Raw genomic sequence first — 21,400 nt, 5'->3', positions numbered from 1 at the left:
GGCACAAGCAATCCCCAGGGATGGAGCCCACGGGGGTTTGCAGTCACTGCCTGCACTGGGGCTTGCTCTGAGTGGTACACAGGGAACATCCCTGGCTGATTTCCCACCCGTCCTTGCTGCTGGCACCTGCCAGGCTGCAGAAGGGGGAGCTCCCACTCTGGGGAGATGCAATTTCCTCTGCCCATGAAGTAAACTGCATCCTGTGAGCTGTTTGCCAGGCAACAGGTATGGCGTATCCCACCTTTAGGAAATGCCTTTTCCATTGTTAACTAAAAATTGCCATATTCTTCATTAAAATTCTGGCTGTTGCAGTGAAATATCTAATAGAAAATATTATTGCAGATTGGACTGTTTCAGTGCTGGCATTATTTTTGACTTTCATGAACAGTTCTTTCTGCAGCATATTGGATCTCCCACAGAGATGGGTATTCAAACTGTTTGAAGCCTACTGTTTTCTGGGCACAAGTGTTCAGGTCTACTTGCCACTCTAGAACCCTGTTTTAATCATGAGTTTGAAGCTTAGATTTTGTTTCTGCTGCCTGTGAATGAATAAGACTGGCGAGATTCTGCTTTTACACTTGCTTCCATTTGGCTGCTGTGAGGATAGGAATGGTTGCTGTATAAGTTAGCAGCTTCCAAATGCATTTTGCTATTTCAGTATTCCACAGCTCTGGAATAGCTTCCTATCATCCCCCATAACTGAGGACTGCAAGCTTCTCCTTTGCTGCTGCAAGCTTTGGTCCCACTGCAGGTGAGGGAGACACATCTGCATGGCACATTGCAGTAGGGCATCAGGAATAACCCAGTGGGGCTGTGAAAGAGCCATCAGATACACAGACTTCCCTTCCTTTTGGGTAGCCTGAATCTCTGTACATTTCCTTGGGATGCAGACACACTCCAGTGATAACTGAGTTGTATTGCTCTAGGAAAAACTCTTCTTGTGTGTGCTGTACTCCTTCATCTTGCCAGGGATCACTGAGAGGCCAGGGCAAGGGCCAATGTCCCAGACTGTTCCCCTGAATATCTGTCCAACCTTTTTTCTTCTGTGCCGCTGATACATCTCCACCATGCATCTCCTATAGTCTTTGTTTCCCTGTTCATTCATGCTTCTGATGCCAAAAATCTAAAACCAGACCCCCAGAAGTATTGACCTCCTTGTGCCTGTGTCTGTTTCTAAATAGCAGGGGGGAGAATTTCTATCAGAATCAGAAAGTACATGGGTTGAAGATGTCCGTAGCTGTGTGTGAGCTGGATTGAAAACAGCTCAGCTCCTTAAAAACTCTGTTGGGTTTATCATGGTGAATACAGCAAACTTGTTTTGTTTTCCAGAGCATCTCTCAAATAAGTGTGTGCTCAGCCACCAAGGCAGGCCTCAACCTGAGCTTTTAGGCTGGGACTGTGAGCTGAGGTCCCCAGGAGCTGGAGAAGCCTGGATCCAGTGTGATATTAGTGTCTCTGTGCAAGGTGCAGCAGGAGGGAGGTGGTGAGGTGGGAGACAGCCTCTCTTCCCAGCACCTGGCAGGATGGTGAGAGTGAGCCCTGCCACCCCAGGCAGCCAAATGTGACAGTACTGTCACTGCTCCAAGGGGTCTGCAGAAGCTGCCTTTGGTCTTTGGAAAACAAATGCCACAATCTTAGGAGGCTGCAGGAATCTGAGCAGTTCTTCAGAGTATTTGGTTTAGGTAAGTAGAAGTCATCGGCATAATCTGGTTTTTGTGGTAACTATTATGAGTTCTCATCTGATGAAATGCCAAATGAGCTATGCCATGTCACTGCTGCAAATATTTCTTTACATGAAGGAAGTTCTGGGTGCTCATTTATTGCACACAAAAATTTCTCAGATCAGTGACTCTCTCCAGCAGCTCTGTTATTTGAAAGGAGCACCGAGATTGGTGCAGTGATAGAGAGAACCATAAACTTGTGAACATTCATGGATGTGACAGTGAGGGGACAAAATCATGGAAATGAAATGGATCTTAGGCAGATGCTGAGCTGGTTCTGAAAACAGTCAATGAGCTGGAAGGTTAGACTCATAGAGGGATGGGAAGATTGTGCTGGTGCCCAGTTCAGGAAGGGATTAAAGCCAGCAGGGAGCTGCATGCACAGATCTGTGTGTAGGTGGAATTGGTGATACTGCTGGGCCCACATTCAGTCATGCCTGGACAGAATTTCTTGGCTCTATGGAAGGGCACCCATACATGTAAAGAAAGCAATGGCTTGGGAAAGCAGACCCAAAATTGTCACTGGAAGCTAAGCCTGAGTCATAGCCTGGCCCTGCTTTAGATGAACTCCGGCACTGACCTGGGATCAGGTCTAACCCCAGCTCCCGAGGCAGGATTCCCCTGCCAGTGCAGGGGGACAGCCCATCATGCCCTGGCAGGATCCTGGCAGGCAGAAGATGCTCTACACCTTCTGCAGCACAAGGCTCTGCCAAGTACAGCAAAGGCAGTGGGAGCATGCCTGTGGATTTCATGTGGATTCCATGCCACTTTAACAGGCTTCTGCGCAGAGAAAACACCTTGCACTTGGCAGAATAATAGCTGCATTGCTCAAAGTCCAATTACAATCAAATCTTGCTAATTTGTGCCCATAACTGGAGATTCAGTGAAAATAACAAAACTTTTGCAAGTTATGGAGTAAGTGGTACACACATTTAAGAAGTGTGGCTAATGCATTACGAAATTCATTATCACCTTACAAACTTCTTCACACTCTGGAAAAGCATGAATGCTCTTAATTCATTTATTTTGACAAGCTTTGTTTCTTAAACATCTTTTGTTATAGCTGACAAGTTTGTACTGTTAAAAAAAGAAGCAACGAATCATAATTAAGGAGACATTATATAGCCCCTTCTTAGCAAGCCTGTGCCATTTTTTTGGCTACAGCTTGTGGCAGGCATGGATAGAAGTGATTGTGTGGCACTGCACTCTGCCCACAAAAGCTGCTGATGCAGCCAGTGCCTGGGAAGTTATTTCTGCAAAACAACAATTGCAGCGACTCCATTTGTCCTTCTGTTGAGGAACTGCTGCTTTTTACAAAATTGATAACATAAACAAACAAAATAGTTCTCATTTGGCATAATATCTTAGGGAAAAAAAATTATAAAGGAATCTTTTCTGTCATGAGGAGGATATCTCTGCCACTCTGACAATGTGTCCAAGGAAAGAGTTTGACTGAATGTTTGTTGCTATTAAAATCTTACTGTTTTGTTCCCTGCTAACATAGCATCTCATTGAATAAGAAATACAGTTTGGAGGAGAACATATCAGATTTGCAGGTCAGAGGCTCTGCAAAAATGGGATTTGAACCTAAGCAAAGCAAACTTGAGGCAAGGCTGCCCTTCGTTGAATGCCAGATGTGCAGTGAGGGTAATTACCATGGCCCACGCCAGCGCAGGGTTGGGATGGGAGCCAGGCAAAGGTCAGCTCCTGGCAGGAATCTCCCTCGCATTCCTGGCTGCCCCGGGCTGCAGGATGCTGTTTGTCTTTCCAACCAGCAGCACAGTGGGCACAGGTACCTGTGTCTGCCTGTAAATCCATAACCAGCTACCACAGGTTAAACAGACCGAGGGAATAACTGCAGTCTTCCCGAGGAAATGTGATTGTCAATATAGCAAGACCCCTGAATTATGAATTCAGCAATGATTGCTATTACAGAAATAGCGTTAAATGAGTATCATTTTGTCAATTAACCTTTTACAATTCATAGTTTATTATAGCCTAGAACAATCTACTTTTAAATACCTTTTTTTTAACACGACTCTTGCTGCTTTAAACACTTACTACCTGCTCTTTAGCCTTTGAACATAGACTGTTCTACTTGCTTAGCATAATGTATAACCCTAGGTCACAAAGCTAAAGAAAACCTGTTTAATTTATGGAGGATTTCATTGTAGCTGAATATTTTGAAAAATTTCCGAACTTTTTGATGGCATCCAGGCTGACCAAAGATACAAATGTATCTGTGTTCCTAGGTCCAACCACTTTACCCTACTATAATTTAAGCTTTTAATTTCACAACCTACAGTGCCCTGGCTACTTAGCAAAAGAAAAAAGCATCCTTTGTGAAGACTCTGTAATAGAGAATTTTTCTGCTGCAGCAGATAAAATGACAATGACCAAGTAATTATCATAAAAATTATTATTTTCTAAAAATACTCTACTTTAAAAATAAAATCTCTATTATAGGAAAGGGAACAGACAGTAGTTTTGATGAAAAACACTTGAAAAATGGTGATACGCTTTCTTTGCTATATTAATACTATTTTTTTTTCTATAAATACTGTTGCTGTAGCTGTAATAGTAAAAGGATAGGAGAGAGGAAAGGTTTGCAGAGAGAAGTAGTATTTTTTATTAGAACAGTTGATATAGATGAGAAAATAGAAATGCTTTCAGAGGGCTTGTGTGACTGAGAGCTTTTCCTTTTTTTCCCCCCAACTATATCAGCTGGTCCAATAAAATGTACTCTCTCTGCCTGTAAACCTTACTATATTTGTATATAGCTGTTTCTGTGCATGTGATTTGTCCACTAAGAGGACAAATATTTCTACAATTCTTGAAACTGGTATAGTCAGTAAAAGTTGATTATCAAACACTAAAAAAAAAATTAAAATGCTTCCTTCAAATGCTGAGAACTTGGGATTGGCTTTGTCTGTGAAAGAGAATAATTGCAACCGATGAAGGAACTGCACACAAATAATAAAATGTGGTCAACTCTTCCTTTCAGCAGCTTTGAAGCAGCAGTAATCTAACAAAGCACCTTGCTCTTGCTGTGCTGACAATGAGTCCAGTGTACAAAAAAAGAAATTAAACAAAAAAAGACATTTTAATTTCAAGGTTCACTGGAAAAAAACATGAAAAAAAAATCAATGTTTGCCAAAGAGAAAGACAAACTCTGAAGGGAAATGAAAAAATGTATTTACAAGATTCAAAGAGAACTCTATAAATAATGGGACAATAAAAAAAGGAAATAAAATATTTGTCCCTCTTAACTCTAAATATGCAGGTAATATTCCCAATAAATCTTGTACATGAAATGGCCTTAAGGACTCATCCAATTATATTGTTATCAAGAAATTATTAGGAAAAGCAAAATAACCCTCAAATCAAAGGAATGTTTGGAGCATTTACATCTCCAGTGCATGGCTGCATCACCCCAGGGCTCGAAGGAGGCAGTGACAGCCCTGAGGGCTGCCCTTGGCACAGGCAGGGCCCCTGGGAGGGGTGGCCCAGGGCTCGTGGGGCAGCTCTGGATGTGGTGGTCGTGCTTGGGATGTCGAGACAGGATCGAGCCCTTCTGCCTGGAGCTCCCAGTGCTTGGGCTGTGCCCTTGGCCTTGGCCGGGCTCCCTGGGGCCTCGTGCCCTGGCACAGGGGCTGCAGCCACCCTGGCCACAGCCAGGACAGGGCAGCACGGTCTGTGTTCACCCAGCCCTGGCGTGGCCATGGGCCCTGGGCATGGTGTCCATGCACACCCAGCCCTGGTGCTGTGCACACCCAGCCCTGGTGCCCCTGCACACCCAGCCCTGGTGCCGTGCACGCCCAGCCCTGGTGCCGTGCACGCCCAGCCCTGGTGCTGTGCACGCCCAGCCCTGGTGCCCGTGCACACCCAGCCCTGGTGCTGTGCACACCCAGCCCTGGTGCTGTGCACGCCCAGCCCTGGTGCCGTGCACGCCCAGCCCTGGTGCCCCTGCACACCCAGCCCTGGTGCTGTGCACGCCCAGCCCTGGTGCCCGTGCACACCCAGCCCTGGTGCTGTGCACACCCAGCCCTGGTGCCGTGCACGCCCAGCCCTGGTGCTGTGCACACCCAGCCCTGGTGCCCGTGCACACCCAGCCCTGGTGCTGTGCACACCCAGCCCTGGTGCCCGTGCCCACCCAGCCCTGGTGCCCCTGCACACCCAGCCCTGGTGCTGTGCCCACCCAGCCCTGGTGCTGTGCCCACCCAGCCCTGGTGCCCCTGCACCCCCAGCCCTGGTGCCCCTGCATGCCCAGCCCTGGTGCCCTGGTGTCCAAGGCTGCTTTCCTCTGAGATTAAATTGATTTTCCATGAGCACTAGTGCCAAAGATCAGGCCTAGTCTCTCTGCCAGGTCTCTAATGCCTTTCTCCCTATTAGTTTTCTGATATTCAGCTATTGGAGCTTTCAGTAAGAATGTTCAGGTCTTATATATACTTTGTCTGATACATAAAACATTTTATAAACTTTATCCATTTAATTCTCCTACAGTGTGCAGTATGCTGAAGTGGCATTATCTTCACTTCACTGGTAAGAAGATTTACATCCACACAAAGCCAGACTGGAAGGTCTGGGGTAAGGGCTGGGTCCAGAGCTGCAGATGTGGTGATTACCAGCTGCCTGCTTATGGTGGTAGCTTGAGTGGATCTGTCTCACCCCAGAGTGACCCTGAAGGTCGGGCACCTTTAGAGGCACCTTTTTATTTCAGCTTTGGCTAAACCTCACTGAATGTAGGGGGTTGTATTGGCCCTAGCTAGAGGCTACCCTTCACTTTAGATAACAGAGCAGATAAGCTTCCTTAGGAAACCAGAGGGGCTGCAAACTGAAAAGGGGGCATGGATCACCAGATGCAACAACTGCATGTGTAAAAGTATTCAAAAATTATCTTCTAGGTACAGCTGCACAGTGATGCTTCTGTCTGTAAAAGACAAAAGGAAGCAGCACAGCAGCTCAGGGACAGAACAGTGCAAGTGTTGGCCACTAAATATTCCCATGACTATGGCCTAGAGGGAAGTGACAGGGATAGGATTTATTGGCTAACTCCTGACTTGTATTAAAGACCTCATCTTGTGTATTTAAGTGTGTAAAAGGGAATTCATCCTGAACCCAAAACCCAAACAACTTCATTTGATGTTCCGAACTCAAAAAAGGCAACTTGGTTTGGCTTTCCTTTCTTTTTGTTTGTTTGTTTGTTTTGGGGTTTTTTGTTTTCCTGGTTAATTGCATGTGCCAGAAGGGATCATGGTACTTAATTTATAGCCACTATATTGGACTGCCTGATCAGCATCAAAACCATTTACAAAGTGTAGATTCACCTAAGCATATCAGCTATGTGTGCTGTCCTCAGCCCTCCAGAGCATGCACTGATGCTCTTGGATTTGGAAATGGTGTCGGTGCTGCTTGGCTGGTTTGCATCTTACTCCAAGAAGCTTTTAAAGAACTCAGCTCCTGAGATAGACAGAAATTTAATGATTTAAGTGAAGCAATGTCATGTCAGTTGAAGGGTTGGTTCAGGGTCTGTAAATATGATCAAATGCACTGAACGCTGTTCAGCTTGGATTCACAACTCTGGGAGGAGGAATCAGCTCTTACTGGACAAGGGGATTTTATACCCAATAATTAGGCTAAATGAAGCTGTAGCACAGAATGGTGGCAAAGAGCCTCATTTTGTTGGCATGCTATAACATCACATAATACATGAATGTGTTGCAGTAGGTGCTGCTTTCTCCTTCCAAATTTTTTATTACAGCCCTAACCATTGACACTTCATTCCCTGCCAATTCCTCTGCTCCCTTCTCTCATGCTGGCAAAAATATAGCAGGAGACCTAAAGCTGTAGGCCTTGGCAGGATCATGTGAATCTGCTGAACACATACATGCTGATTAATTCATTGCCTTAGCAACTGGAAAGTCTCAGAATATTCTTCCTTGCTTATTGGCCCTTTCAGAGTTAATGTGAGCACTAATGATCATACATGGGCAAAATACAGCAACCATTACCTGACTGCACCTGCAAGGGCCAAAAAACTCCTTTAATCCCAAAAGGTTACCTGTTTCACAAAGTCAGATAGGCATCCTTTGGAGCACCAGCCCAGCTGCCATACTACATACACTGTACATGTCACCCAGCTAAATTTTACGTGGTGGCACCAGTGTCCATGTACAGCAGTTTGCTTTTTGGGCACACACGTGACTGCTCCATGTGCAAGGGGGAGGGAATCTGGCTTTTGGAAAGCAGTGTGCAGATGGAACCCTTGATTGTGCAATTCACCTTTGTTTCGTCTCAGAAGACTCGTGGGTCTGCAGAGGAAGAGATGTCCAGGGTGTTAGTGTAGGCAGGGCTCGTGAGTGCCTGTCTGGGTGTGCTGGCCCTTGGCAGCAGCCTCGCAGGAGTCCCACAGGAGCTGGTGGCAGCTGGAGCTGGTGGCACAGCCTGTGCAGCGTGGGGCCGTGGTGCTGTGCTGCCAGGGAAGCTGTGCCGACAGCTCCCTGCTCCCCTGGGAGAGCCTGGGGAGGGAAGGGCAGATGGGCTCCCTGGGTGTTGAGTAAACACTGCAAAGGAGCTGGTTCAGTAGATGGGCATGTCTCTGTTCAAGAGCAAACATTATGTTCATGTTTCATTCTTTTGATTTAGCTTTAACAGTGCTTATTAAAACAACATTCTTGGCTGAACCCTTGCTGCCTGATGAGCGTGTTCCTTGACTCAAAGTCCAAGAATGAAAATCTCTCCAGCTCTGCTGTGATGGATTATGGCAGCTCTAGACTATTTTTCATAGTCTTTTAGAACTTCTGCATGGTTTTCACTCAAGAGTGACGCTCTGTCCCTCATTCGGATCATTTTGTTACTGGGGCCATCTAAGAGAAGTAATTGGATTGCCTGATTCTCCAAGCTGTCTTTCATCTAGATCCAAAGGCTGTCACACAGGCATCTTCACATACATCAGTCCTAAGAGAAGCCCGGTTTCTTCAGGAAGACTTTCCAGAAAGTCTCCTTTTCTCTGACCATCTGTAGTTGTGGGCTCCCTTTTCAGCTGTCCTCACACATTCTATAGTGCTTTAAGACCCTGAAAATACACAGGAAAAAAGCACTCCCCCCTTTTCTCTAGCAACTTTCAAAACCTGCCAGCCCTGTGGCAGATTCTCCTGCCTGTTTTGGGGAGCCCACACCAGCAAAAGGTCCTGTAATTTCTGTTATTCCCAGGAAGTACAGGAAGGTTCCAGAGCTCATGCTGCTTTCTCTATGAGACCTACAACATTTTCACCACCTCTAAAGTAGCTGCTTCTCTCTTTTTCTATTTTTGTGTAAACACAAGCTGCCCATTGGTAAACTCTGAGCTTAAAAATCCAAGTGCTGTCAGGAGGAATCTACATTTGCTTCAAGGCAATTAGGTGACTCATGGCTGTGTCCTTTCTTCAGCTGCATGGAGAGAAGTCAAATCTCCCACGGCTGGATGAAGCCAACTCCCAGCCATCCCTCTATGAATAAGCCCAACACAAATGCCTACGAACATTTCCCAGACTGAGCTCAGAAATGTGCTCCCCAACACAGAGCCACCAAATTAAAGGTGTTGAAGTGCAAGCTGTGTAAGCCTGAGGAAATGTGCAGAGCTAATGAAAGGAATGCTGCATACTCCAGGTTTTTTAGAGTACAACGTGAAATAGGCATCTGGATTTCTTCACAGACTTTTTTTTTTTCATGTCTGTGAAAACTCTGATTCCATATTTACTAATAAATAACTAGCTAACAGCCTCTTACTCTGGTGAGACAGTTCCATACTGGGAGATTTACTTTAAAATTGCAACTGCTGGCTATCAGATATGATTTGAGAGTATTGATTTTGGAGGCAGGTATTTTTCCCTACGTACTCTTTCCACTGCCCTTCTTGAAAGATGCACCATTTCTTGTGAGTTTTTTTGGGGGAAAAACAGAGTTTCAGGCTACAGTTTTTATGAAAAGAATGCAATGCATCCTGGAGCTCAGAGACTACTGTGCTTGTATTAATTGATGTCCAGAGATGAGGAAGTCTTCTATTTTAAATCAGTCCTCCCCCTGCAAGAAGCATGGAATAATAAGAGGGACTGTCAGCAGAGTACCAGGTAAATGTTGCCATGGGCCAAAGGACTCTCCCTTTCCCTAGAGCTCCTCTTGGAAACAAGCAGCTATCAAATCAAAACATATTTACTTGATGCAACCAGTAGTGAAAAGACTGATGTTTGCAAATGCCACAGTACAAACAACAAATTTTGCCTCTAATAGACTGGTTTCCACCAATGTATTTTAATGGTTTTTTAATGGTTAGAATATGGGCAGGGAGAAAAGCCAATGTTTTAGAAGCTCCCCTCAGCCAGATAAAGGTGAGGAATTAATGCTATTTCAAGTCAATGCTCTTCCAAAAGCACTCTATAACAGTAGTTAGTTAATCTTTTTGTTTCTGCCTGTTTGTGGTTGATCACATTGGGTTTGTCTTCAGCCTGGTTTGCTTGAACAGCACAGAAAGCCCAGCTTAAATACTTATTTTGGTCAAGCAGCACTTCAGAAAATTACTGATGCTGCCTTTGAAAGCTCTGCCTATTTTACAAAGGGGGGGAGGGAGAGATTATTTAAAAGTCAATGATATGAAACTAACTAGATATATTTGAAATATTGATTACATATATCTTCTGAAATAGGGTAATGGGATATTCCTAGATGCTGTATGCATGTTTATACATCTCTGAAATGTTTGATTAATGTGCACCTAATCTTTCTTTCTGTTAATAGACCATCATATTTCTTACTAAGAAATGAATTATTCGACCACTGGTACAAGTGGCTGAGAGAAGACCATTTATAATGCTGCATCTTCAGCTAGTGTTTCTTCAGCAAGTAATCTTTGACCTGGAAAGCTGTTTCACTGAAAATGACTAATTTTGCCAATTTTATTTTTTGCTTTGAATATGTTTTTCTGGTGGCAGTTTAATCTATCCTAAAAGACTTATTTTATACTGTACAATATTGGTAAAACATAAATAGAAAATAGACAAAGGAAAACCTTCATGAAGTAAAACTTCAATTCCATTTATGGAGATGCTATCCCAGAACTCTGAATTTGGAAGTGCAAAGTGATGTATTGGTATGCAGAAAGTTTAAAAAACCCAAACAAACAAACAAAACAAAAAAAAAAAAAAAAAAAAAAAAAAAAAAAGAAAAGAAAAGAAAAAGACAATCCAGAATTCAATCCAGAATTGACTGACTCATAGTTTTCTTTGTTCATAAAATATATTGTCATTCTACACTGGTTTTGAGTTTGCTTTCCATTTTTATTCTAAGATTATCTCACATTTGAGTATTTTCATCATTTTCTATACCACTTGTTTCAAGCAATACCACTTTTCACATCTCTCAAAATTGCTTAGTTAGGACATTCAACAAATCACAGGTACTGATAACAACAGTTGCTCTCTGCCAGCCTTGTCTGTATCAGCCCCAATCTTGCCATTAAGACTCTATAAGCAGCACTTCTGTATGCAGTGATTTTCAAAATTACAGTGCTAAACTTCGAGAAACAGGGATGTTCATCACTTTTGCACATTTGGTCGTAGGCTCAGCTGGAAACACTGAGCATTATGCAGGCAAACAAACCATGACAAGCTACAGTTGTGGGAGTGGGTGAATTTTGTGGAAAGGCTGCTGAGGGTTAGTTTGCTCCTTGGCAACTTCTGTAAGATAAATTGAGCATTTGCACTTGTGGTTTTGAGAGCTCAGTAAAGATCAATACAAAAGTCCAAGCTCTCTGAGTTTGGGTCATAGCCCTGAAGACAAGTCCTACTGTCCACATTCTCCTTTGAACCCACAATTAAAAGTAGTAGTTTGGAATTTCCATCCACTTTAATGAATTTCAGATTTCAGCCCAATCCACATTTGACATTTAGAACCCTTTACAGAATGTTGAATTGTCACTAAAAAGCCGACACATTTTAAAATGCAGACTTTTTGCTTTGAGAACAGAAAACACCCACTGAATCCACCTATCAGTAAAATCCAGCCTTGCATTGTCTTCAGCTTCAGTCTGGGGATGCTTGGGCCTTTTCTGCACCTTATTTTGCTCTGGAATGACAAGAAGTAGCAGTAGGTTGCATGGTATCTGTGGGCTTTGACATGGAGATTTTTTGATCCATTTTATGAAGTTCTTCCTATGGTGTCAACTCTGACTTTTGTAAAGCAGAAGAGGAGAACTTTAAATAAGGCTTTCTTCCTTTCTTCCTATCCCTCTCTTCAGCTCTCTCCAGACCTTAGACCTCCCAAGGGCTTTTGGAAGCAGGGAAAGAGAAATAAAGTTTACCCTGGCTGGAGAAGGGTACAGTAGATGTGATCAGACTCTTAATAAAATATTTTAGGACCTCTCTTGAAAGGAAGGTGGAAGGGGGAGGAGAAAGTTTCCAGAAACCATCTGTATAGGAAAAGCAAAAGATTATGCATAGCTGGAGCATGTGAGATAATGAATTGCTGCCCCATCCCTTCTTCCTCCTCTTCCCTCCATGCTGTTACTTGGGGAGGTGATAAACTCTCTGATGGTGAAAAAGGTCGAGGAAAGTGTTTGGTTACTTCTTTTAAGATGTGATTTTGTAATTCAGCCAGCTCCTTCTGAGCTGAGAGAGTTGGGAAGGACCAGCTGCACCTGCCCAGGGAGTGAGGAAGTACTTGTGTTAAGGGCTGATATTGATACTTTTTAGCTGTGCAAGTACTATAGTTAGCTATGTGTACTTAGCAAATGAAAGGTAAACCAGTCTTTTTGTTGTAGCAAAAAACAAACATGGGTCATTGGTTTTTATTCTCAAAAGCTTCTGCTGAAATGGAGAAGTTATCTCTGTGGGAAGTATCCACTTCTTTCCCATTCAAAACATTCCAAAACATTTCCATCTATGCCAGTCTAAAACCCTGGGGTAAATCTCTGCTCTGTTTTGAAGCACAAGGAATGCAGGAGAAGCTGGAGAGGGTCTGACCTCCGGTGAAGACAGTTCAGCTCTGCCATGGTCCTCTGGTTAGCAAAGGAATCAGAGAGAAGCCTTGCTTGAGGGAAGTGATGTAAGAAATTCTTTCTGGAGATTTCTAGTCCTCTCTATTTTGAAAAAGGCCTATACTTTGCTACAAAGAAAAAAAAAAGCAGTTTTTATTATTTAAGAAAGATAGCTCCTAAGAGTTTTTGACAAGCTCAATACTAAAAAAAGGGAAAAGAAGCATTGAGCATAGCACAGGAAACTTTCAAAAATTGGCTATTACAGGAAACATTATTGTGAAGTACATTTCTCTGAAGAACATGCAAAAATGTTCTCTTTTCCATTTTTCTACCTTACTGCTAAGGTCTGGCAGAGGCAGCTTCTAACGTGCAGCTCCTGTACCTGAGGTGACATTGAAGCCTGCTGGCACTGGGGCTGTGGATGTTGGGCTGGGTGCTTCCTGGCCTGAGTGGGGTGCTTGGGTCCTGATGATCAGAGGGAATGAGTGGCACCAAGCAAGAAGCCTTGTCCTGGAAGCCCCAGCTCCTGCAGGCTCCTGGAGCTGCTCCTCCCCTCACCAGGCTGGCACTGAGCTGGGAGCAGGGCCCTCCTTGCCAGGGTGGTGTCAGCATGTGCTGCAGGGCGGCACCATGAGCTGCTAATTAATGGAAGGAAAAGGCAGCTGCTGAGGAAGTGCCTGATTAATCCACACTGGAGCAAAAGAGGGTGTATGAAGCCTCTAAATTTAACACAACTTTAGGAAAGTGTGTCTTTCTTCAGGCTTGCTTGTGAGTCAACAGCTCTTGACTTCCAATAAAGCTGAAGGAAAACCTGGAAAAGCAATGCTAAGCTTTTGAGTGAAAAGTTCAGACACAAGAGGCAGAGAAATGCAGACACTTTGTTTTTTCCTTGCTGAATTGCTTGAAATTTTTGGGTTTTTGAGCTGTGATTTTTATGTTCATAGCCTTTCCTAGGAGAAAGCCCCAGCACCACAGCTGAGTGCTGGTGCAGCTGAGCTGTGCTTACATTCCAAGGGCTGGGGGACTGCAGTTCCAAACTGTGCCCATATTCCAGGGGAACATGATGCCATGGGAGCAGCAGGCAAACCTGCCAGACAGGGCACAACATCTGCTTCTTGCATGGAGTAATAGGCACCTTCCCACAGAGGCAAGTTTCACCTCCCTGGAAATGAGTTTGGCACCATTTTTCTCTTCTATAGATTCTTGTTCTCTTGTGTCCATATTGATCTGTTCCACTTGGTTTGGTTTTAGAAGTAACTTTTTTATGCATGCAGCTTCTAACCCTGGGGTCCCTGCTTGTCACTCCTCAGCAGACAAGGAAGGGCAGGCCAGGACAAGGTCCTGGGGTTGCTCAGGCACCTCTTGGACTGAGGCTGTGGGAAACACTGCACAGAAAGATTGGAAGGGGGTAGTTATGCTAAGAATAATGAATATCAGCTATTCCAGGGGAAAAACTTAACTGGGTACTTAGGCACCCAGTGTGATAGTTAAATGATCTTAATTTTCCTTAATTAGCTTCTGTTACCTCCCCTTCCTCTCCAGTGGGGCTACTAGCAGAAAGGAGACAGGGGCCTCTGTAAAGTATCCTACAGAAAGCCTCCTGTAAGGCCTTCACATGTCACAAATCAAGATTTTTGTCCCATGGGTAGAAGGTGTTTCAAATGACAGTGAAACATTAGAAATAGGAAAGGATAGGGTTTTTTCCCTTCCTTACTGGTTTCTGAAAAGTGTGATTTATAAGCTGTCAATAATTTCCAATGATCTCAGTCCAGTGTTTACTCAAAAATCATGTTTGGTGTAGCTGGAAATTGTTACTCACTGATGAGCAAGTCTGAATGCTGAGAATGAGAAATGATTGACATTCTTTAAGGTAAAGGGGGAGACTCTTCATCCAGCAGAAGCTGCCACTGCAACAGATGCTGTTATAGCTTCTGACACTGATCGTGATGAGTGGTGTGTAATGTCAGTAAAAGATGAGAGGCTACAACAACAAAGTGAAAAAGAAGCCTCTGAACACAAATCCCATGGCACCCCGGTAGCAGTTAATAGCCATGACTTCCGTGGCTGGAAATATGACTTTAAAAGGTCAGGCATATATTGGTTAACTTATCACCTAATCAGTAAATAAGCACAAGAGCTTGCTAATTAGTGATCTATTATTATTTGACTCTAGGTTTGTTGGGGTTTTTTTAATAATTTTGGTTCCATTTTTTCCTATGGCTTTTGGCAAATATTGCCCAGTTCTCTTTTTATTTCAGGTTCTCCTTTTGGTTAAATATAGCAGATATTTACAGAGAATAATTCATAGCAGAGCTGCACATCGTCCTGAATACTGTGATGCACTCAGGGGTAATGCTGCATTTTGGGCATCTCACTAGCAATATCAAACAGCAAGTTTCCATCTGCAGTTATAAACTTTGTCCCTAAGTAGGAGGAACAGGCTTGGGTTTCACACCCCCTCCCTCATTTTGCTGCAGAGTCCCTTGCCAGGTTAGTGGAGCAGCATGTGCCTGATGAAAGCACCCAGGAAGCTGTTGGGAGTCACACCAGGACTCCCAGTTGCAAGGAAATCTCTCCTGAGCAAGGAAACTTGAGTTACCATGAATGAAGGTCCCTTTTCTGAGTAGCCTTTCACTAAACCCCCCAAAATGTGGATAGTGTTCACTTAAAGAACCATGTAATCTGCTAGATGGCAGAGTGGGTGGACTTTTTTACTGTCTTTCTGGAGGGATGTTCACCTTCAAGCCATGATATAACACTTGTCCTCCCAGCTTTATTTTTACAAGTGGAATTAAAGTCTTTAAATTGTTCTGTAAGTTGACAAATATTTACACTGCTGCAATGTGTAAATCAGTCCCTTGTATGCATTAGTAGTAAAGCTTGGTGTGGTTATATCCAGGTCTCTTGACAATTGTGCACATGGTAAGAATGAAGTGAGAGGAGATGCAGGGCTGAAATGTGACCCCCCTTGCCAGCCCACAGTGCTGTGGCCGTGTGCTTGTCCCTGGCTGGAGATGTGGCCCTGGTCTGTGATGGGGATGTGTTGCTCTGTTTGCTCCTGCAGTGAGGCACGCCAAGGGTGCCCCTCCTGTCTGCCCACAAGGACAGAGCCCCCCACCCTCAGTGGGGCTCGGCTGGAGGCCAGGCACCCCTGGGTGCTGCTCAGGAGCCAGCCCTTGCCTCTGCTGCCCGCAGGGAAATGCCACAAGGCAGAGCACAGACACCTCCACTGCTGCCCTTCACTTCTCATCCTTCTCTTTTTGTTCCTTTGTGCTTCAACTTCTTTAATTGCTGAACTTACTGTTGGGCTCTGGGCTATCATAATTCTGTTTTCTTTAAATGCAAGAGTTCTCAGTGTTGCCTGTTGGGGACAGTGTGTTCAACAGTGCAATTTTTATTCATAAAAGCGCTTTCCCTCACATGATAAATTTCACATGTGTTTCTCCAGGAGCTACAGCAAATCCAGTTGAGGGTACATGTTTTCATATGATCAGAGCTTAAAAAAAAAACCACCATCTTCTTCCTTATTTTTCTCTTTTTCCATTTTGCTTCCTTTGGGTCTGGAATTTGTGCCCATATCTGTCTGCACTCAGAAGGTTTTGGGGATCCAGATGCATTCTCAAGGGCTGGATTACTGCTTCTCACTCCCTTCTGTTGTTGCAGTGCCCCATGGAAACAGCTGTGGAGCTGGGTGATGGGATCTGGGTGTGTTTTAAGTGGTAACTGCTGCATTTATCATGCTTAATGCCTGTAATCAACAGCACATTTCTGTCTCCCAGTAGTGCAGAGGGTTTGTTGCAGCAGGTTTTTTTGTGTAGGCACAGACCCCCTGGATGTCCACAAGTGAGCCAGGACACCTAATTCTCTCTCTTCCCCTCCCATTTTGGAGGGGAAATGGGCCACTTTGGAGGATGTTTGGCCTCACCACGTAGCTAAGCTGAGGATTCTGCTGCCCAAGGACCATGCTGTGATTGGTAGAGCAGTTTCACCTGGCAATAGGAGCTGGTGTAGGAGTTCTCTGCCAGAGTTTCCAGCCTGTCCCCTGTTCCCACGCCATGAGCCCTGAGTGTTGGGAGCTGCTGCTGCACAGTGCTTGGGGCTCAGTTATTTCAGCCCCTCAATTCCACACTCCTTCCAGCCTCCTGCACCGAGGCTGACTCTGTACCTGACACTGAGCCAGGGGGACAACATTTTAGTTATTTGTTAGTGAAACACAGACAAACAAAACTTTTCAGGAGGCTCTTGCAGAAGCCTGGTAAGGCAGCATTTCTCTCCTCCCAGCTGTGATCCCTGCTAGGTGCTGTGACTTTCTGGAGTTTCTGTTGCTGGCTGCACACCAAACAAGGCTTCCTTTCCTACTCCAGCCTTCCCCTTGGGAATTGTCCCTGGTTCAAAGACTCCTCTGTAGGTCCATGGGCCTTCAAAGAAGACCTTTCCTTTGTATGGCAGCTTTGATACAAATGAACCTCGGAGTTTTAACTGCCAGATAAAAGTAGAGTGCATTAACCCCCTCAATTGCTCTAATGAAGCCAAGGTGAAGTTGTAAAGTCTGGGTCACAACTAATGGATGAGCCATTAACACTTCCCAGGCACAAAAGCACTTAAAAATATCAAACAGAAAATGCATTTAGTGACTTTCAGGTGCAGAGCTGGTCACGGTGTTTTGAGAGCAAACCATCATGAAAAGATTGCAATTTCATTGCCTCTCCCCTACTCTGCCCTACATATATTTACATTTAAGGTCAACTCTTCACAGGAGGGTTTTTGCCATCATGAATCTGACAGATGGCAGGTAACTTTTGTCTAAGTGCTTAACACTTCAAGAACTCATGTTGAGCCAGAAACTTGATTTCCAAATTTCAGTACTGATTAACAGTGCTGTACTGGCATGTATTATTGCTGGCTTATTCACTGAATTTATAACAGAAAGGATCGAGATCCTAGTCTCTCTTTGAAAGGATATCCTGCTGGATGAGTTAATTTTTTCCTCTGACACCAAGAAACTGGATTAAGATCAGTTGCTTTCCTCCATGATGCTGAATGTCCTGGGTGGATGGGCAGTGGAACCCTGTTCCAGCAGAGAGTACCATTTGTATATGTTTTACTGCAAAAGTTACTGCTCACCCTCAGTGTACTTTCAGAGACAGAGGAGCCTGTTTAAATAACATATGTGGCTGTTGAACAATGCAGAATGTTTCAGAGGGCAGCAGGCTTTTCCTGACAGGGGTTTGCTGCCTTGGACTAGGATTCAAGCTCCAAACGTGGCTTTGTGGAGGTGAAGACCTGAAAAGAACAACTCCCCAAAATTCGGTGAGGTTGCTTCTTCTGACAGGATCTTTTACACAAAGCCTGGTTATGCTGCAGGCCTTGTTCTGAGCCTTGGCACTGACTGCAACCTGGATTATGTTCTCCATAAAACAGAGCTATTGAGTGCTTTTCTCCCTGTTTCCCCCCACCCTGGCACAAAGCTAAGTGAGCTGCAGCCAGCCTGTGAGCTGACCCAGTGTCCCCATGGCTGAGCCTCTGCCCTGCTCACAGTGCCCACGTGTGGGGAGAGGCTCAGCTGTGGGTCTCCTGCCACCCCTGAGCCGCTGTGCTGGGGCAGTGCTGAGGGCTGTGATCCCTCTCTCAGCCTTTACAGGTGCTGTTTCCTTGCTGGTCTCTGGGAATTTTTCATCCAGGGCACTCCTGGAAGACAATTCTGTTGCACTTGGGAAACACTTCCACGCTGAGGCTGAGTGCATGTCTTATGCATGTGGCCTTGTTGCAGCTGTGAGTTAATTCTACCCACCTGGGAGAGGATGTGGGTCACTGGCAAAGCTGAGGGGAGCACCCTGTGGCACTGGAGATACACCAGCCCCTGCCCCAGGAGCTGGATGATTGCATAAGGCTGTAAATGAGGAATTCCCTTCCAGCTCAGCAATGCTGTGGTAAACTGTGTCATAAGCCTAAGCTTTCACCTGCTTGTGAAGAGCCTCCCTTCCTCAGCTGTGCATCTTTTGCACATCTGCCTGGCACAGACAGGCTGATGCAACAGCCCCTGTGGAACCTCACTGTACTGTGCTGGCATCTCCTGGAGCTGCAGATGAAGGTTTGGTTGCACAAAATGCTCTCTGCTACTCCCTCAGTGTGCTGGAGCACACAGGTTGGATTATGGAGCTGTAAAGGGAAGATGTATGTCTTAATTACCTACCAGCAGTTTGTTAGTCTATAAAAGAGAAATACAGAATTGTTATTTAAGCCTCCTTTGTATGATTGTTTTCATACTGAGCAAATACTGCCGACTAAAATTACAAGGTGGGACAAGAACAGAGTCAGTAGCACTCCTGTTAAAACCTCATCCTGCTTGGTAAGATATATCTCCTGTCTAATTCTCCACTTGCCTGTCAAACTTGTACCACTATCCACAAGCAGAAGAAGGAACTGCTGCTGTAAAACTACACAACCTTTAGACTTCCAGATGAATCCTTAGGGCATAATTTAAGGAAACAGGGTCATGTGTTGGACACCGTGTCTTGCACGATGGTGTCATTATCTCTTATGTATTAGCAGGCTACTAATGCTGACATCTAATTAGCACCAAGAAACTGATTAACTCTCAATAGGGTCAAGAGAAAGAAGAAAAATAGATCTCAGGCAAGCAATTAGGTCATTTATTTAATAAATTAAAATACTTGTGATTATAAGCTCACTCTGTCATTTTATTTCTGTACTGCTCAGCTGAAGGCAGAAACAATGACAAAATAATAAATGTAACACCAGGTAATGGCAGCTTATTCAAAACACAGAACGCAAAATAAACCCACCTGAATTTCCTCTAATGGACAGTTTATCATCCAAAACAGATGTATTTATTAGGCAAAAAGTTGCATTCAAATACCAGTAAAATAAATGAAGTCTATTCAGATTTTTTATTCTCATGATTGGGCTGTTCCACACTATGGAGGCCAAGTACATAAACAATGCTTCAAGAAACCTTTGTTACGTGGCAGACATTTATGTTTATTGTGTACTTTTTGCAAACTAGCCTGAATGCTCAGAAATGGCAAGTCAGATGAATATTGTGCACGCAGCAGTCACCATCTTCTTATGTATCACCTTTGCCAATTAATCTTAATTTTTAAAAAAAATTAGGTACACAGTGTGTGGTAATTGGGAGTGAGTGGGGCTGTGGCTGAGCCTCATCCCTAATGGGTACAGCTGTGAGCAGCAGGTGAGCAGCACTGACAGCAACGAGCCAGGGAGTGCCCAGGGGCACTGAGCAACCACCAAAGGGAACAGAGGGCACACAGGTGCAGGGCATCAACAGGAGGGGATAAAAGAGCAAGAAGGGCAGATGTTTGAAGCTTTCTGGAGTGGTGTGATGTTACTGTGTGTGGGCAGAGACCTGAAACCTTCTGCTGTGGTAAGGTGTTGCTCTGTTTGGCTGAATGCTTAAAGCTTTCTGAAATTGTTTGATGTTACTCTGTGTATTGTGGCCATCTGAACAATGACATAGGCTGTGGTGTATGATGTGACAAGGCAAGACTTTTTGTTTGTTTTTGTGAAAATGAAGTAAAAAGTGCCTATCTGTGCTATCAGGTAGTGCATTCCACCCACAGAACCTGGTGTTTTCTGCTCTGGTTATAGTGACCCAAAAGGATTTTGCTTTCTATGCTGGAGTAGCCCTTCAGAGCTTTATAACAGACAAGTTGCCCATACTCCCTTCTTGCAGACTCAGTTTGAAGCATTTCTTAATTGGGTTCATTTAAATGCTAATTTTATTGAATTCAGACTCCTCTAAATCACAGAGGTGAGTTCTTGTCAGACTTCTCCAGTAATAATAATAATATTTCAAAAGGTTTGGACCTCAGATTAGGTTTGGACAAACGCTAGAAGGTCTGATTGTGTGTCCAACATTGACTGCAAACCGTGAGGTTTCTGGTGCCTTGTTTCCTGTGCAAGATCTCTTCTTCCTTGCTGTAGGCTCTGCTTCTTTGTCTCTGGGTTTGAAACTCTCTTACTTGCAATTTAAAGATTGCCCTTTTTCCCCCCCAACAAATCTGTCCATCTGATGTACATGTACTACAAGGAAGTGCCCAGATTTTTGCTGATTGGGACCTGTACTGCCCTTCACAGCCATTTTTATACTTTGCTGGCTATAACCTTTTGCCTGAGCACTGCATTTCAGTGCACACTTGATGGCACCCCATGGTTGCCCTGTGCATGTTACATGGCATTTAGCTCACTTGTGCAGGTGTCTGTGCAGGCTTGTGGCTGTGCTGGAACTTGTGGAAGTGTGGTTCTCTGTTCAGAGTGATGCCTGCAGTGTCTGCTGGAGGGAGCAGGGGCTGGCAATGCTTTCTCCCCTGGCCTTTCCTGCTTGTGCTCTGGCCACATGAAGCACAGGTTCTGCTCTTGGAAAGAGAGCTTCCCCCACCCTTTCTCCAAAGAGACTTTTAGAAGACCAAAAGGATAATCAGACCTTTACCAAGGCCCAAGATCAGTTTGGAGCTGTTAGGGACAGGCTTGGAGGGAACTGCTGCTTCTTCCTAACCTGCTTCAGTTGCAGTGGCCAGGGAGGAACCCGGTAGGGCCAAGCTCGTGCCCCCATGAGCAGCCTCCAGCAGCTGCCCTCTCCCCTGGCCGAGCTCACCCGAGTGCCACTCTGGGCATGGGGCTGGTCCTGGTG

At 44.6% G+C, this 21,400-nt stretch overlaps 2 long non-coding RNA genes across 3 annotated transcripts in view; both read left to right on the top strand.

Annotated features, from left to right (window-relative positions):
- The window catches only part of LOC134423052 (uncharacterized), a 261,702-nt gene that overhangs the window by 198,352 nt on the left and 41,950 nt on the right, over positions 1–21,400 (top strand). The gene's annotated exons all lie outside the window — the stretch shown is intronic.
- On the top strand, positions 664–6,562 carry LOC134422777 (uncharacterized). The gene is made up of 3 exons (XR_010028934.1): positions 664–751; positions 1,330–1,682; positions 6,225–6,562. It is a non-coding gene; the product is annotated as an uncharacterized LOC134422777 (long non-coding RNA).

The sequence above is a fragment of the Melospiza melodia genome, chromosome 11 (genome assembly GCF_035770615.1).
Source record: "Melospiza melodia melodia isolate bMelMel2 chromosome 11, bMelMel2.pri, whole genome shotgun sequence".
In the NCBI taxonomy this organism is placed as follows: domain Eukaryota; kingdom Metazoa; phylum Chordata; class Aves; order Passeriformes; family Passerellidae; genus Melospiza; species Melospiza melodia.
Note: the sequence above shows the minus strand (reverse complement) of the source record. Positions and strands in the feature narration are given on the sequence as shown.